A 16,242-nucleotide genomic window follows, 5' to 3' on the forward strand; every position below is an offset into this window, starting at 1 on the left:
TTCTTTCCTCCCTCTTTTATGAAACTTTTTCCCAGTCTGGAAACTTATTTCCATCTCTTTGCACATTTTGTCTGTTGCCCAAGGTATTGTATTCCTAATTGGATTAGAAAACTCATCCTTATAGGACCTTTTATGTGTTCTGTGCACTCACGGTTTTCTGTAAACAAAAATAATAAATAACAGGTGGGTAGCTAAATATATAACCCACTGGGAATCAAGTATTTCAAAGAGGAAGGAAAAGGCTATGTCAGAAACACTTTACATAGGTTATACTGAGTTCAGTAGAAAAGTAAATGGTGTTCAGCTGTCACTTTTAATAGACTAAATCCTGCTATTGATTAGCCAATAAAAAGTAAACATTTTAAACTTATCTCAATTTTTTTTCAGAAATGTATTGTAATAAATGTTATTATAAATGTGTGTTTTTATAGCACCAAACATGAAATCTCTCTTCTGTCTCATCTTTACCCCTTCTTAGTAGATAGAGAGACAGATGGACCCAGTGAAGGATAATTAAAACTGTGTGGGCAATAACCAAAACTTAGATGTTTCTAATATAAAATACAAAACCTGGTTAGGATTCTTTAACTTTAGCAATTCCCTCTTCCCATATACTACCTCCTACCAGAAAAAAGGAGGGGCCAGGATGCTGGTGGACTGGAGCTGGCTGCAGAGCTGACCATGTACAGCTCTTCCCAACTCTGCATTCTGAGATACCACTTTGTTAGCTTGAAATGGGCAGTGGGAGTATTCCCACTAGGAAAATCAGTGAATGCTACAAATAAAGACTTTTCCCCAGAGCCTTCGATATACATTTTTTTTTGACCCCGCCACTCCACTTGTGGGATCTTAGTTCCCCGACCAGAGATTGAACCCATGCCCTCAGCAGTGAAAGCGCGGAGTCCTAACCACTGGAACGCCAGGGAATCCCCTATGATAAACATATACTAGCACAGCACTGGGGAAGGGTCTGAAAATCTGTGGCAAAGATATGCTGGAAGTCACTTGACTTCCAGCATAGTAGGTAATCCCTGAGAGGGAGCAATAGGAAGTAAGGAAGACCGTAGAATCTGACTGGGCTGAGCAGAAGCAGGGGATTCAGAGATGAATCAACAAGATGCTATTCTGGGAGAAAATATCAGAGCAAAGAGTTAAAGGGGAGACTAGGCAAGGAAAACTGGGGACTATCTCTGAGCAAAAAAAAAAGAGTTGTGCATACTTTGTATTGGACAGTTGCAGTCTTTTGGGGGGATGGGGCGTTGGGCACTAAAGTGAATGGAATGAGACTTTAAACAGAAAGGGATTTCTAGAGTCATAATACAACAGAGGAAGCAAACTCCTGACAAGTAACAGATTTACCTGGTGAGAGGAGCTTGCTGTATGTGGGTGCAGCACCAGCTCCCATATAAGACCTTTGCACGGGGCTCAATAGCCTCCACTCCCTGTAGGAGGAAACCACAGCCAGAAACTTGGATGACAATGGATAGCCTGGGTTGCTGGATGCCTCGCTTGGCTCTGGGGGGCCCATTACCATTTTCCTGGAGAAGGACAAAGTCTCAGAAGGAAGATCTTGTGTACTTAGATAAGAGGGAAAAAAGCTTCGAAGCATCCAAACCAGGATGCTCAGGTTTATGCAAAATGTATAAACGCATGTTTAGTTTAAGTGCCTCAGTCCAACATTAATTCATGGGAAGTATAGATAGGGCCCTTTAGGTTGCAAGTGACAAAAACTCAACTCAAACTTGTGTAAGCAAAGAAGGAATGGACTGCTTTGTCCCTCTCCTCTTTTGTTGTCTGGGGTTTTTATTTCTAAACAGGTTTTCTCTTATAGAGGGTTCACACTGATGTGCACCTCAGCACACAGGCAATTAGCGTAGGAGAGATTGCCTGTTTCCCCTAACTTCTGGCATAAAAGTCCTGAGAAGACTTCTCAGTGGCCTGGCTGTGTCATGATGTGCCTTTCCCTGAACCACTAACTATAGGCAGAGAAATGAAATTTTCTGCTGACCTGGGCTCGGTGCCCATATATGGAAAAGGGCTCGGATCCCATGGGCTGAGAGGGGGAAGGGTATTTTCCCCAAAGGAAGAGGTGTAGATTGGATATAGAGAGACATGCACTATGGTTGTCTTCTTATTAGGGTTACAGTGAACTTACCGGTATCTTCTAAAAGTAGGTAGAAGCTTAATCACTCTATTTAGGACATTGTTTCTTTTCTAGCTAAGATTTATATGCTCATTTTCAATTGCCCTAAACTCTACACCTTCTAAAATTTCGTTCTCCTGCATGTGTGCACTGCAGTTTATTTCTACCGTGTTATTGGTCTAATCCCAAAAGGCTACTCAACCCTCTGTTCCATGCCCCCCCTCCTTTTGGCTTCCAGATCTGTACCAGGGTTGGGCTCTCTCTGATGGTTGGTCTCCTATGCAATTTTTTTTTTTCTGTCAGACTGAGTGAGGCACTTAGGAGAGGCTATGTTGCTTCAGCCAAGAAAATCCATTGTTCAAGTGACAAGGGACTGCTTTATTAGCAGAGAGAAGCTAATAAATTAACTACCTAAGGTATTATTTTTATTCATAAATTTGAAAATTTGATCAATCAAAGATGAGGTTATGTGCTCTGTAACTCTGCATAGCCCACTTTTGTAACTTGTAAAATGAATAGTGCAGAATTGATGGAATAGTGATTATTTAATCTAAAAATGCAGTTATGAACTTCCTACTAAATACAACACAATAATACAATAATATGATAGTAATATTATTACTATTATTGAATAATAGTAAATAGTCACAAAAGTAAATATTTTCATTTAGAATTTTGAAGATCAAAAACGTTTTGCAACTTTCCCATTTTAAACTTAAAGTTACCTAATGGGAAAAACGGAAGGTCAGTATTACTATGGACAGAATAACCCAAGGCCTAAACTAATTATTGCTGTCACTGAATTTTTTGTTTACTTTCTGTCTGTGCTTCCCAATGCTTGTATGTGGTACTGGAATAGAGGAGAAGGAGGAATTCATTTGTGAAATGTTTGTTCTGATAACTGGAAGAATGGCTAAGGAGAAGGTTTTATGTCATTATAAGTAAACAACATATTTCCATTTGCAATTATATGAATTTAATTCCTTATCTTTTAATGTTTATACCTGTAGTTATTAGTCAACTTAATCTCTCTTAGACTAATGGAAATCAGTTGACTTTGGAAATAATATTTGCTGCCATAAGAGTAAAGGATGGTACCCACCTGCTCTTCCCCTGACTGTGCCTCCTAGTTTGCCTGGGACTCTCCTGGTTGATGCTTGTTTTTTCAGTATATTTTTAATTGTGCCTCCTTGCATGCTATAAAAGTATTTTAGTTCAAAGAATGTAGATAGGCTAAGTTTATGTTACACATGAGAATTATTTTTGCTTTGAAATGACAGGCTGTTCACCAGAAACATTGGAATTGGTTAATGAAGGGGTCATAAAAACAGCTTTCTTCAGAAATCTTTAACATTGATGAAGTTAGATATGTGCATCACCCTGAGACAGCTAAGGAAGAGTCTATGAATGTAGGAATTGACTAGTGTTTGATGATGGCTCTTGCTCAGCATGCAAACCTGCAAACATCTTAGAAAGGAATGAAATGTCCATGAGTGTGAGAAAATCTATATTAAGATTGGAAATCAGTCTTACCTCAGAAATGAGTCACTGTTTTCATTCTGTTTTATTATAAATTTTATAGTTTAAAAAATTCAGGATCGGCAGATGATGGATCATAGATCAATAAATTTCAAGTCTTAGGATTTCCTTAAAAGGTTTTATAATTTCCTTTGGAAAGACTGTATGAAGAGATATAAGCATGGAGGAGAGGCCAAGGCCATGTGCTATGTCATCACATGCACCTGGGTTTCAAATCTCAGCTCTACCGCTTATTAGTTTGGTCTGTGGTTCTTTGCTTTTAAATTGCATTATTAACACCATGTATGCAAAAACACACCCACACATAAAATTACAGGGAGAACACAGATTAGCATTTGATCACTGCTTTCCTTAGTTATAACATCTACTAACGCTAATATTTGTCTGTCTTGTATTTTGTTTTCCTAGCATATTTTTTTCTTTCTTTGAATTATAACACAACCTGCATGGACTGGAAAAATAGTCTGTGGCTTTCTTTCAGTGTTTACATACTTAATTCCGGAGGTGAATTACCTGCTAAAATGATTTATGTTTGTCCTTGATGGACTGCCACCAATGTAGAAAGTCTGAGGTACTCTTCATGGCAGAAATACTACTTTGTAACCTAATACTTATTTGTTTTGCTTTTTAATGAGGAAATGCAGGGAGAGTAAAACTGTTAGTTCAGGTTTAAACATTCACTTGTGCTTTCTCTTCTGTACTGTACAAGCTTAGCTGAGAAAAATCTATACATTTTGGTTTCGAAACGATAATCTTACATTCAGTATGTATGCTGGTCCATTGTGTAAAAATGAATTTTTAAGCAATTTAGCATTTCATCAAAGTAACAGGGCACTTGATTTTCATTCATCCATATGAAAACAATTAGAAAAAAATGCCACTTATCTTAAATAGTATTTGTCAGATTTTCTTCATCAAACTTGGTAAATACAGATCTCTTGACATTTTGATGAATTTTCATCACTCTGTGGTAAACCTAAGTGACTAGGCTGTGGCCCGTGAACAGCTTTTGTTTCTATGTGACATTAAAATGTATTTTTTTTAAAAACATGATTATAATGAATATTCAAAATTAGATTCATTCTCCAGCATGTGCACAATAGGTTAGAAGTCGTGGCTGAAGAACACTTACTAGTCAATCTCAAGGCTTTATTATTTCTTATGAATCTCATCTTTTCACATTGTTCAGAGATATGACTATCAAAGAGGAAAGCCAGCTAAATATATACCAGTTTCAGTTTACCTAGACAACTTTGAAAATTCATTTCACATGTAGTTAAGTGAAAAGTTGGTGTATCTCCCTAGCTGTATATTGTCTCGACTCAAAATTTCTTGGACCGTATGTTCAAGACAGCTTGAAACAGACATTATAAATGAGGAATAATCAGTTACCATAGTTCAGAGCATTTTCTTCAAATACTCTTCAATTTCTGGTTCCAGCAGAATTTTATTTACTCAAATATAAATCTTTTTTTTTTAATACTCTAGAGCCTCATCCTCAACAAAACACCTCATTTTAGTACAATTGTTTTTATATCCTGTCACAGGGTGATGATGATAAATGGAAAATGATTAAGTATATTGTTTGTCAGATTTCTTCTTTCACAATTCAATAAATATTCCCAGAGTCCTCCCATGTCACCTTACTTACATGATTATGAAGTAGAAGATATGTTTGAAATCCAAGGTTGAAATCTAGTTTTTTATTTTGGTTGTTCTTCTTTACCAAAAATATAAAGTATGAATTAAAACTTTGGATGCTTACAAGCCAAATTAATCACTTAGAGACATTAAATCCTTTATTTGGAGACCTTGAGCTGTGTATACTTACATAAGAAAAAATCACTTTGAGTTTCTAATTCAGTGGGAGGCATAGCTGTAATACAGTGCTTTCTTTCATTTTAGACACACTTTTAATATTTAAGTCACTGGTTTCCAAATACAGTGCACTTATTCAATAAAATTTATTACATCTACTATTACTTAAACATCAAAAACAATCACTAATAAGAATTGTGACAAATGAAAAAGAAAACAAAAGCAAATTCCTTTCCTAAATATCATCCATACTGACCTTCATGTTCCTGAAATTTCCACCTTTTTTTTTTTTTTTACTTTCATGGTATTAAATTATAAAAGTTCTCAGTCAAAAGGCTAATTTTATTATTTATTTGTCTGTTTATTTCTAACTTCCTTGTTTCAGAATGGTCTTGAAGTTGCTTATACATTTATTATATCAAATACAGTAAGGCAATAAATCAGAGATATTTAACTAATGAGAAAACATCACTGGGGAACTTATGACATGAGTGGCCTACATTATTTTGGCACTTTACAATTTTTAAAGTCCTTTTCTCTTTTAATATTTTTTGTTTCTATATTCTTTCTGTGATCCTATGAGTAAGCAATCCAGATATTTGCTTTTCTCTTCTCTAACACCTATGAAGTAAGCATTTTTACTTCCATTTTTATAAGTGAGGGAAATGGAAGTTCAGAGAGTTCAAATACCTTACCCAAAGCCACACAGCTATGCATTGACAGACTAGAATTCAAACTCTTATCTGCCTGGCTTTACACTACACTGTTAAGAAAGAATGTTAAACAGCTGTATAAACTGAACCTCTCTTCTCTGTCTGTTCACCCAGACCTTTCTTATCTTTTAGAATCCAGCCTAAATCTCTTCTTTAGTGGGGCTTTCTCCAACAGTTAGAGCTCATTTCAAATAAGCTCTAATCAATTTCCTGAGTTATTGTCCATGCCATTCATTTTGACTTTTAATCATAGATTATTTTCCAATATTATTCATGAGTGTATGCATTCCTGACTTATCTCCCCTATAGTATTTAAATGAAAGCAACTTATCAATGTGTTTTGTACAATTATTTGCTCTAAGTTTGTCCATGATTGCTGAATAATACAAACTTGTCCTCACCAATGTTTAAGCAGTAGCTTTACCATGCTCAGTAAGGTATGATAGGCAGATTCAAAGAGGGCCCCATGATCTTTGCCACTGATATTACACCCATGATAGGTTACATTATAGGGCAAAGATGATGATGTCACTACCTCGATTTGGTTATGTTTTATGGTAATGGTGAACAGATTGTGCAGATATAATTAAGGTCTTGAAGCAGTTGACTTTAAATTAATCAAAAGGAGATTATCCTGGGTGGACCTCATTTAATGAGGTGAGCCCTCTAAAAGAGGTTTTACATGTTAGTGATAATCTCCAACTAGCCTTGCAGAAGCACACAGCCATGCGGTGAATTGTGTATGGAGAGGAGCCGTCTCTAGGAGCTAGGGGCCTTAGCCCAACAGCCATAAGAAAGTGAATTCTGCCAAGCACAACATGAGCTTGAAAGAGGACTCCTTAGCCTCGGAAGAGATAGCAACCCCATCTGACACCTAGATTAGAACCTGTGCAGTCCTGAAGAGACGACTCAGCCAGCTTGTGTCTGAACTCCTGACCCATGGGAACTGTGAAATAAGAAATGTATATTGTTTTGAACTGCTAAGTTGGTGCCAGTTTGTTAGACTGTCATAGAAAATAAACACATTTTTACTAAAATAAGTACTAATACTAATACATAAAGTAATGTCTAGTATACTATAAAACTTGTCAATTATATATGTTATGTATATCCACATATATATCTTACACTGATTATTTATTTACACATGCACAGAACACATGCCTAATTTAGCAGCAACATCTCTATCTTAAAGTTTTAATGACAGAACTTTCACCAAAGTTGTGGAACCACTCTACAAAATTATGAAAGAACATATTTTAAAGGAAACTGCTTGGTGTTTAAGAATGATTCCAGGAGGAAAAAAAAGAAAGTTGACATTAAACTTTGAAGTTGAGTGTCTATTTGTCCACGGTAAAAGAGAAGAGTTTAAGTAAACTTTGGCCTACAAGATCTATAAAGTATAAATAATGTAATACAATGTTAATATTTCAATGCCCCTGCCTAAGAGATTTTTATAGATATATTTTTCTACTATGCTACCATTTCCCATCAAATTTTAGCATATAAATAAATTTGCATAATAGAAATAAACTCTCAAGTAGCACTGTATAAGACAAATATATGACATATCCATGGTCATATGTGTGTTAAATTTATGAGTATTTCATAAGTAGCCATGTATGATTCCTAAGTCTCTATCACTTTAGTTGAGTAAAGTTTCTTTTTCAGGATCTTGGTGATATTGTATGAGGGCAAATAAACCTAGTGATTCAGGCCTTCAGAGTTTTGAAGTAGCATATGCACAATATTGCTACACTGTTTATGCAATTTCAACATATTACTCAAATAGAATTATGATTTTTTTCTAATTTCAGTTTGTCCTCAAGGTTTCATTTCTCCATCAGTGATATATTGGAAAACTCCTAGGCAATAAATAAACACAGGATGAGTTGTAATTTTCTATTTCTAAAGTAATATGTTTGGTAACTGTCAATGTCCCCACATCAATTTGGATGTCCATAGAGAAAGTATTTATTTTGCACATTAAAGATAAGTAGCCTAAGTTGTATACATACTCTTTTAAGTTTTTTTATGAGGATGTTCAAGTAACTATTGCTAATCTATGTCACTTTCTCCCTAAAAATATCATTTCTTTGGTTTGAGTTGAATTTGATGTCCTCATTCTGTCCTTAATTAGATATGGATCTTTGAGTTTATCATTTATTCATTTATTTCTGCTCAATAAGGACAGAAATTATATCTGCAGGAGAGGCTGCTAGGAGGATCAGATGTATATGAAGTTTTGCTAACTATGAACCCAGTCATAAACCAGAGTCGTTTGTCTTTTACATGATTCCAGTACATAACAAACATATTTTTCCCCTGAGAATTACATGTTAGCAATATAGTTTTTCATTATGTTCTATTTTTTTTTTAATGCAGAAGGCTTTTAAAAAATATTTTATTTATTTATTTATTTATTTGGCTGTGCCGGGTCTTAGTTGCAGTACGCGGGATCTCCATTATGGCAAGCGGGATCTACTTCCCTGGCCAGGGATAGAACCCGGGACCCCTGCATTGGGATCGTGGAGTCTTAACCACTGGACCTTCAGGGAAGTCCCCATTGTGTTCTATTTCTGTGACTATTGTGCACTGATTACCTTTAAGATCCCTTTGTAAAAGCTCCTCCCCTCCCGCCCCCACCCCCCTCTTCTTCCCAACCTTCCTCTTTTGTAAAAGGAACCATACCTTCTTGAGGCCATTAGGGTACCATGGGCCTAGTTATCTCTTTTCTGGAACTTAACTATAAATATCTCTTTGCGTGTCTCCTCTGCTAGACTATCCTCAGAACAGGAACAGTGTCTTGTGCGTTATTTGTTTTGTCAAAATCCAGCAGAGTACATAATGCATAGTAATCACTCAATAAAATGGTTTTGATTTTTCCTTTAATAAAATAATATATGAAAAAATGAGGAAATAGTGAAAGTCTAAGCAAGGATTACATAGACTAGTCTCCCTTCAGTCATCAAGCTAAACTTTCTGAGAGGAATACTGTTGATACTAAAACAACAACAACAAATACCCTTAAGAAGTACATGAGGAAAGAGCTTGAAATGTGTAGCCACTTTAGAAAGGCTAAGACCATCTTTTGGAGTAAAAAGGGAGATGACTGGGTATCTTGAGAGGAAGATACCCAGTAGAGGTAGAGGAAGGGTTAATATCATTTCTTAAATCTAACCTCAAGTTTAAATTGTGATTCTAATGTTAATCATTATAAGACATAAGCTTCACATCTCATAAATTCAGTCAGCCTGTTTCCATTATCGAGAGCCATGTTAAATAAAGAACAGTTTCACAAAGCATACATTTCTAGAAAGTCCTTTCTGTACTTTCTCCAAATTATGTTTCTTGTCGTACAAGCTACCTTTCATGAGCTGTCTGCCACGAAGCCCTAAGAATAATAATGCAGATGTTTGAGTCAATAAATGGTACACTTCTCTTTCAGACAACCTAGTGTATAAATAGAAAATACCCCTCCCCTTCCTTTATATATGCCATGCGTAGATCACAATATCAATTCAAACAAAGAAATGGATGTTCTAGGAACTGGGCGTACAAATACATTATTTCTTCTCTTTGAAATGAGTGAAGGAAAGGGAACTAATAATAATGTGACATTGTTGTCTACTCACTAACGACAGCCTGGAATAAATAAAAAAGTCTTCCTTTGGTTGTCCTGATGGTGAGATATAACTGCCTTTCATAATGCTAGAGGTACAAATGTCCTCATATTTTAAAAATGTTTGATAAGATCCTTATCTGTCATATATTTCAGTTGAGGCATTTTATGCTTTGTATTGTATCTAATAGGCCTATTCACAAATGAAGAGTATATGAGGGAAAAGATGAACATCACTTCATAACAAGACATTGCGATAAACTCTCCTAAATTATGAAAGCTTCCAAATGCATATGGCCTTTTTATTCATGGCTTTTTCTATTCACATATCAAAGTGCTTCAAGTGGCTTTGATGACATACTTATGAATTCATAAAAGTGTTTTTCATAATGTGCTCACCTTTGGTGCTGAGAGGTTATGCAGATTGCTTTTATTTGCTTGGCTGGAAAAGAGGAGCTAAGAGTGTGTTGCAGATACATCACACTTTAGAACAATTTCTTACATTGTCCTTAGCTACTTTTCACAAACTTGCCGGAACTCTCTACCCAAACTTCAGGCAATGATAAGAATAAATGTCAAATATTATTAGTTCTGGAGTATAACTACTAATTTTGGTTTCGACTGCACAGTACATAGAAAAACCTTGGAACATTTCCAGTTATCTTCACGATCATGTAGTCCTTAAAACCCTGAACAGACATTTAAAATGAAAAAAAGAAAAAAGTACACCATCGTATTGAGGCGGCAGATGCAAGTTAGCATTATCAGAAGATGAATACTTGCAGCCTTCACTGGCAACCTGATCAGATATATTCTGTATAATTAAATAAGGGAGCTGTTTAAAAAATAAAATTATAGCATCTTGGGGAATGCTTTGTAAATAATGGAGTAAGCAGCAGAGGGGACAGCAAAAAAAGTCCAAATGTGATTAGCAGTTGCTCTTCATGAGAAATTTTCTCCACCTCTAATTTGACTTTTCTGAAAAGCTTTAATGAACACTTTCCTCAGTGATACCGTTTGTTGTTTTAAATATCATCATGTAATCTTTGCGGTGTTATTACTGTATGAAGATGACACACTGACGAACTTTGTAAAATACCAAGTGGCTCTTGGCAGGACGTGTCTATACTAACTCATTTCAGCCCGTCGTGTCCCTGTTACCGAGCTCTTTTGCACAAATGTTAAGGTTATCACAATTCCAGAAAGAAACTGGACTTTATGAAGGCTTGCTTTCTGAAGAAAAGGACTTGGAAGAAAGCAGGAAATATTAGTACATCGAGCAAAGTGAAAGACAAGGTAGTTTAACTTGTTAGTTTGTTTACTGATCTCAAAAGTAAATATACTGCAGCTGAAAGTGTTCCATTTTTATCCGCCTGCTGCAGTAATGGTTGTGTTACTTCAGGGCTTCTACTTCAATAATTGATCAGGGTTTGTATAGCACCGGCTAAGAGCAAAAATAAGAGTGTTGCTTTGAACAAACTGCGGCAATGTTATAGCATTAGGCACAGAAACAAGATTCGGGAAATATAGAAGAAACAGGAAAAAGATGGATACGTTGGGTGGTAAACACTGCTTCGGGCTAGAAAGTAATGAGAATTTTTCCGTAGAGAGTTTTGACCTGCTATTCAAAACTTGTTTCTTGTCTTAATAAATCCTAAAAGTGTAATTTACTTGCAAAAGGGAAAGAACAAAGGCACCAAAATTCTTTTGATAACAACACTTGTTAAGGTTGATAAGTTGGGTTTCAAATGTGTGAAGAAAAATGTGTGACAGTTTGTTTTAAGGTGACAACCTAAGTGTTCAGATACTTGCATCTTTTGCTACTTATCAAGCAGTAGCCAAGTTGTAGCTTCCACTTGTACATTTGCAGCATAGACCATACCGAAGTAATATCAGTTGAATTCATGGAGAAAATATACTCGTATTTGTTGGTAAATTGACAACCACAGATCTCTATAATTTTTCTTAAGGTGGTAAGAAAGGTGGTAAGACTTTTTTCTTTGGTTTTAATTTGTTTTGCATTACAAATAAGGAAACACCAGTCCTTTCAGAAAATAATTTTTTTCTGAACATAGAGTTTTCCAAAGATGATAGTTACATATTTTCTGCTTTTTCTGAGTTGAATCTTACATGACTCACAGGGGTCTCAACTGTTAGATGCCAACTACTGCATACATACGTGTCCATTCAGCAAAAATTTGTGTTTGTCTTATAAGCTATTTATGAATTTTTAGTTTAGCCTTCTTTTTTTTTAATAATTTTCTTTCTTTGTTTTTTTTGGGGGGCTGTGTTGGGTCTTCATTGCTGCGCACGGGCTTTCTCTAGTTGCGGCGAGCAGGGTCTACTCTTCACTGAGGTGTGAGGGCTTCTCATTGCAGTGGCTTCTCTTGTTGCAGAGCACGGGCTCTAGGCATGTGGGTTTCAGTAGTTGTGGTATGTGGGCTCAGTAGTTGTGGTGCACAGGCTTAGTTGCTCCACGGCATGTGGGATCTTCCCGGACCAGGGCTTGAACCCGTGTCCCCTGCATTGGTAGGTGGATTCTTAACCACTGTGCCACCAGGGAAGTCCCTAGTTTAGGCTTCTTGATTGTGTGTGTGTGTGTATATGTCTGTGTGTGCACACACACGAAAATCAACTTGAAGATTAGGAAGCATGAGGTGGTAAATTCTAAGTTTAACTTACGATTCATGCTATTAAAATAACTACTGTAACCTGCTGCTCTGGTGTGGTAATAGTGATAAGATGTAAAGCAAGATTACCAAATTTTAATAACAGTGTAGGAAAGACACTATGATGTTAATAATAATGTGATTTATTCCATTATGAAACACATTGCCAAGGAGTGATTATTTATTTTATGCCTAATTACCATGGAGGAAAAAAATTAAACAGTTATATATTTCATACCAAAGAATAAGCAAAAAAGGATCTAAAATTATTTGTTCTCAATTATATAGACCCTTCCTGGTAAAAATGATATACCAAATAATTGTTTCAGTTCTCTACTTTGCATGTACATGTACCACTGTAATTAAAAGGCATGTACTGGGTTGAGAATGTGAAGATCAAGTTTAGCTTTTTCCACACTGAGTACCTAAAATGTCCGTAGAGCTCCACAAGCAAATGAGTTTGGATATGCTGAGCTAAATAAAGATAAATAGGCTTTTTTTACTGAAGAATTTCTCAGGGCTTTAAGGATTCTAGTGTACACTACAAACCTCCATGCAGGGCCAGGAATGCAGTGTTCCCAAGCAGATCTCATGATGAACATTTTTGTTCAGAACCTCAAGGGACTGGTGAGTCTTGGAACATACTTTGAGAAATACTGATCTTGACCTATACCAGCACCAACCCTGATTCGCTGTGCAGTGAGAAAATCACTTTCTTTGTTCTTCAACTTTCTAAATTAAAAAAAGTCCACAGAATTCTCTGTATATTTCACAAGAATTGAAAACCCTCTTGATAATTGTTGTCATAATAAAATATTATTTAAAATAAAAATGACAAAATGGTTAGATGCCAAATCAGAGCAGTTGACTGGACTCTCTAACCAGCTAAACGGTATATGTGGGCAATAGGCACCGTGCATGCATGATTTTGTTTGGGATTCAGCTAATTTCTCTGTGGTACACAGTTTGGGGAATCTCACAGTGAGTTGATACCATAAATATTAAAGGTTTAAATGCCAAGGAACTGTTCAAAATGATTGGAACGTTTCTTCTACTCATTCAGGGTACATTTAGTATGTCAAGCAGTAACCTAGGAAGTAGGAACAGAGCTGAGAAATGCAGAATCTGTATTTAAGGAGATACCTAGGCAGGGAAGACAGACCCGAAAGTAAACAAGAACCATACTTGTTATCAAACAATGTGTTAAGGCCTATGGTGAGGTGGAAACCATAGAGTCCTGTGGGTGCATGTGGTAGGGGTTTGGGTAAATTATCCAGACTGGGAAAAGCAAATGGTAATATTTGAGCTAGTTCATGAAGCAATTGAACAAATTATTCAGGCAGAGAAAATACATTCCAAAAAGACAGGATGGCAAGTACACAGGCATAGGAAAAATTATGATATGTTTCATGATTCATATATAAAGCTCAAGGGGAGGGGAGGGAAGCAGGAATGGTAAGTGAAAATAATGATAGAGTTTTTAAATGTTATGCCATAGACTTGGATGTTTTCCTCTGGGTATTAGAGGAACCACTAAAGGACCTACGTTTATGAGGGGAAAGATAGATGATAGAGACAGCCACGAATAGATGATGATATCTGTGTTTTCTGACATGTATGAATGTGTGAGAGCATGACTTAGATTGGGAATAGAGTTTGGAGAGTTGAAAATTATGTAACCTAACAAAGTTTACCCAGGACAGCTTGCCCTTGTTATGATATTTAAAAATAAAATAATTGATCATTATATGATTGTATCCTATATCACTGATTTTCAAATTATTTCTATCCTCTCAATCCTTCACTCATGCATTGTGCAATAAAGAAAATGCAGTAAAAAAAATACCAAGAGAGGATGGCTTTGTTTGGTTGGTGGGGACATGGGTATAGGAGGCCCCAGGGAACAACCCAAGTAGGCCCCTGGGAATTTAGAATAAAACCGTGGAACACAGTGAGGCAGAGTTTTAAAAGTACTCTTTTTTTTAATATAAATTTTATTTATTTTTTGGCTGCGTTGGGTCTTTGTTGCTGCAGGCAGGCTTTCTCTAGTTGTGGCAAGTGGGGGCTACTCTTCGTCGCGGTGCTCATGCTTCTCATTGTGGTGGCTTCTCTTGTTGTGGAGCACAGGCTCTAGGCACATAAGCTTCAGTAGTTGTGGCGTGCTGGCTCAGTAGTTGTGACTCACGGGCTCGAAAGCTCAGGTTCACTAGTTGTGGCACATGGCCTTAGTTGCTCTGTGGCATGTGAGATCTTCCCAGACCAGGGATCAAACCCGTGTCCCCTGCATTGGCAGGCAGATTCGTAACCACTGTGACACCAGGGAAGTCCCCAAAGTATTCTTCTAAGTATTAGAAAATAACATGTGTGACATTCTAACAGCTTATTTTGTATTTAAAGAAGACTTTTTGCTTTCTCTTTCAAATTCTTTTAAAATTTTGGTTTTCTTTCTTCATTGCACAATATTTATTAAGAACTTAATACTGGCCCTAGGCTGGATGCTGGAAAAATGGTGGTGAACCTAGAAAACATCACTACGACCGAGACAAGTAAATCATTCCCTAAGTATCTATGAAGCTGCCACTCTGCAAAATGTTATGGGAGAGACCTCCAGAGCACCATTCAGGACTGTGCAAGTGTTGATCTGGTGAGCAAGGCCAGAGGAGGCTCCCTGATGGGCTGAAGGTGGATCTCCGTGGAGTAGGAGAGGCTGGAAGTGAACCTCAGGCTGAGCTATGTGTGTGCAGAAGTGCTGTGAAACAGTGAGCATGGCACATTTGTGAGGCTGTCTGCAGGCCAGTCTGGCTATGGGGGCGGGAGGAGGTGTTGGGAGTGAAGGGGGGACAGGATAGGAAGCTGGGGAGGTGAGAGGAAGGCGTCAGACTTCGGAAGGTTTTGTAGGCTGAGTTAAAGATTTGATATTTATCCGTAGAGCAATGGGAAGGCATTAAATAAATCAAAGCAATGTAGCAAAATGTTTCTCGAGGCTGCGTGTGCCATTGCTTCTGTAGGCTCTAGGTGGCGAATATGTCAAATTTTGCATTACATTAAGGATTCGGGGATTTTGCCTTAGTAGGTTTCTGACTGCCATTGACCTAAGAGTCAGGGATTTTTAGGAATGTAACCTAATGTAAATAACCCCTTCTGGAGTTCTCTCTTAGGCTTTCGTACTTGAGGATCACAGGATTTATTTTCAAAATAACTCCAGGTCAACTAAATTTAGCAATGACTGGCAAAATATCAAAAATTTAAAAAAAGAATGGAAGGTGTTCTGCTTATAAGATAGCAAAATTCTACCCAAACACTCGAAGGTAGAATGCCACTGACCTATGATAATTAACTTGAAGAGGAAAACACAGGGTTAAATTAATTGCTCAGCTGGAAATTATTTAGTAATTCTCTGAGTTTTAAGTCCCAAGGGTTTACTTCTTGATATAATATTGTTAGACAACTTAAAATCATCTTAAAACGTACATTTTGGGGCTTCCCTGGTGGCGCAGTGGTTGAGAGTCCGCCTGCCTATGCAGGGGACACGGGTTCGTGCCCCGGTCCGGGAAGATCCCACATGCTGCGGAGCGGCTGGGCCCGTGAGCCATGGCCGCTGAGCCTGCGTGTCCAGAGCCTGTGCTCCATAATGGGAGAGGCCACAACAGTGAAAGGCCCGCGTACCGCAAAAAAAAAAAAAAAAAAAAAGTACATTTTGGAAGGCATTTCTTTCCTTCACTTTTAGTGTGCAAGTGT

General features: G+C 37.0%; 1 protein-coding gene and 1 long non-coding RNA gene across 2 annotated transcripts in view; both read left to right on the forward strand.

Annotated features, from left to right (window-relative positions):
• LOC125964943 (uncharacterized) overlaps positions 1–14,982 on the forward strand; it is a 39,403-nt gene extending 24,421 nt beyond the window's left edge. The window contains exon 2 of the long non-coding RNA XR_007478270.1: positions 1–14,982. This exon is cut by the window's left edge and continues 22,649 nt beyond it. This is a non-coding gene — a long non-coding RNA (uncharacterized LOC125964943).
• ARHGAP15 (Rho GTPase activating protein 15) overlaps positions 1–16,242 on the forward strand; it is a 621,798-nt gene that overhangs the window by 202,888 nt on the left and 402,668 nt on the right. The window lies entirely within an intron of this gene.

This window comes from Orcinus orca, chromosome 7 (assembly GCF_937001465.1).
Source record: "Orcinus orca chromosome 7, mOrcOrc1.1, whole genome shotgun sequence".
NCBI lineage: Eukaryota > Metazoa > Chordata > Mammalia > Artiodactyla > Delphinidae > Orcinus > Orcinus orca.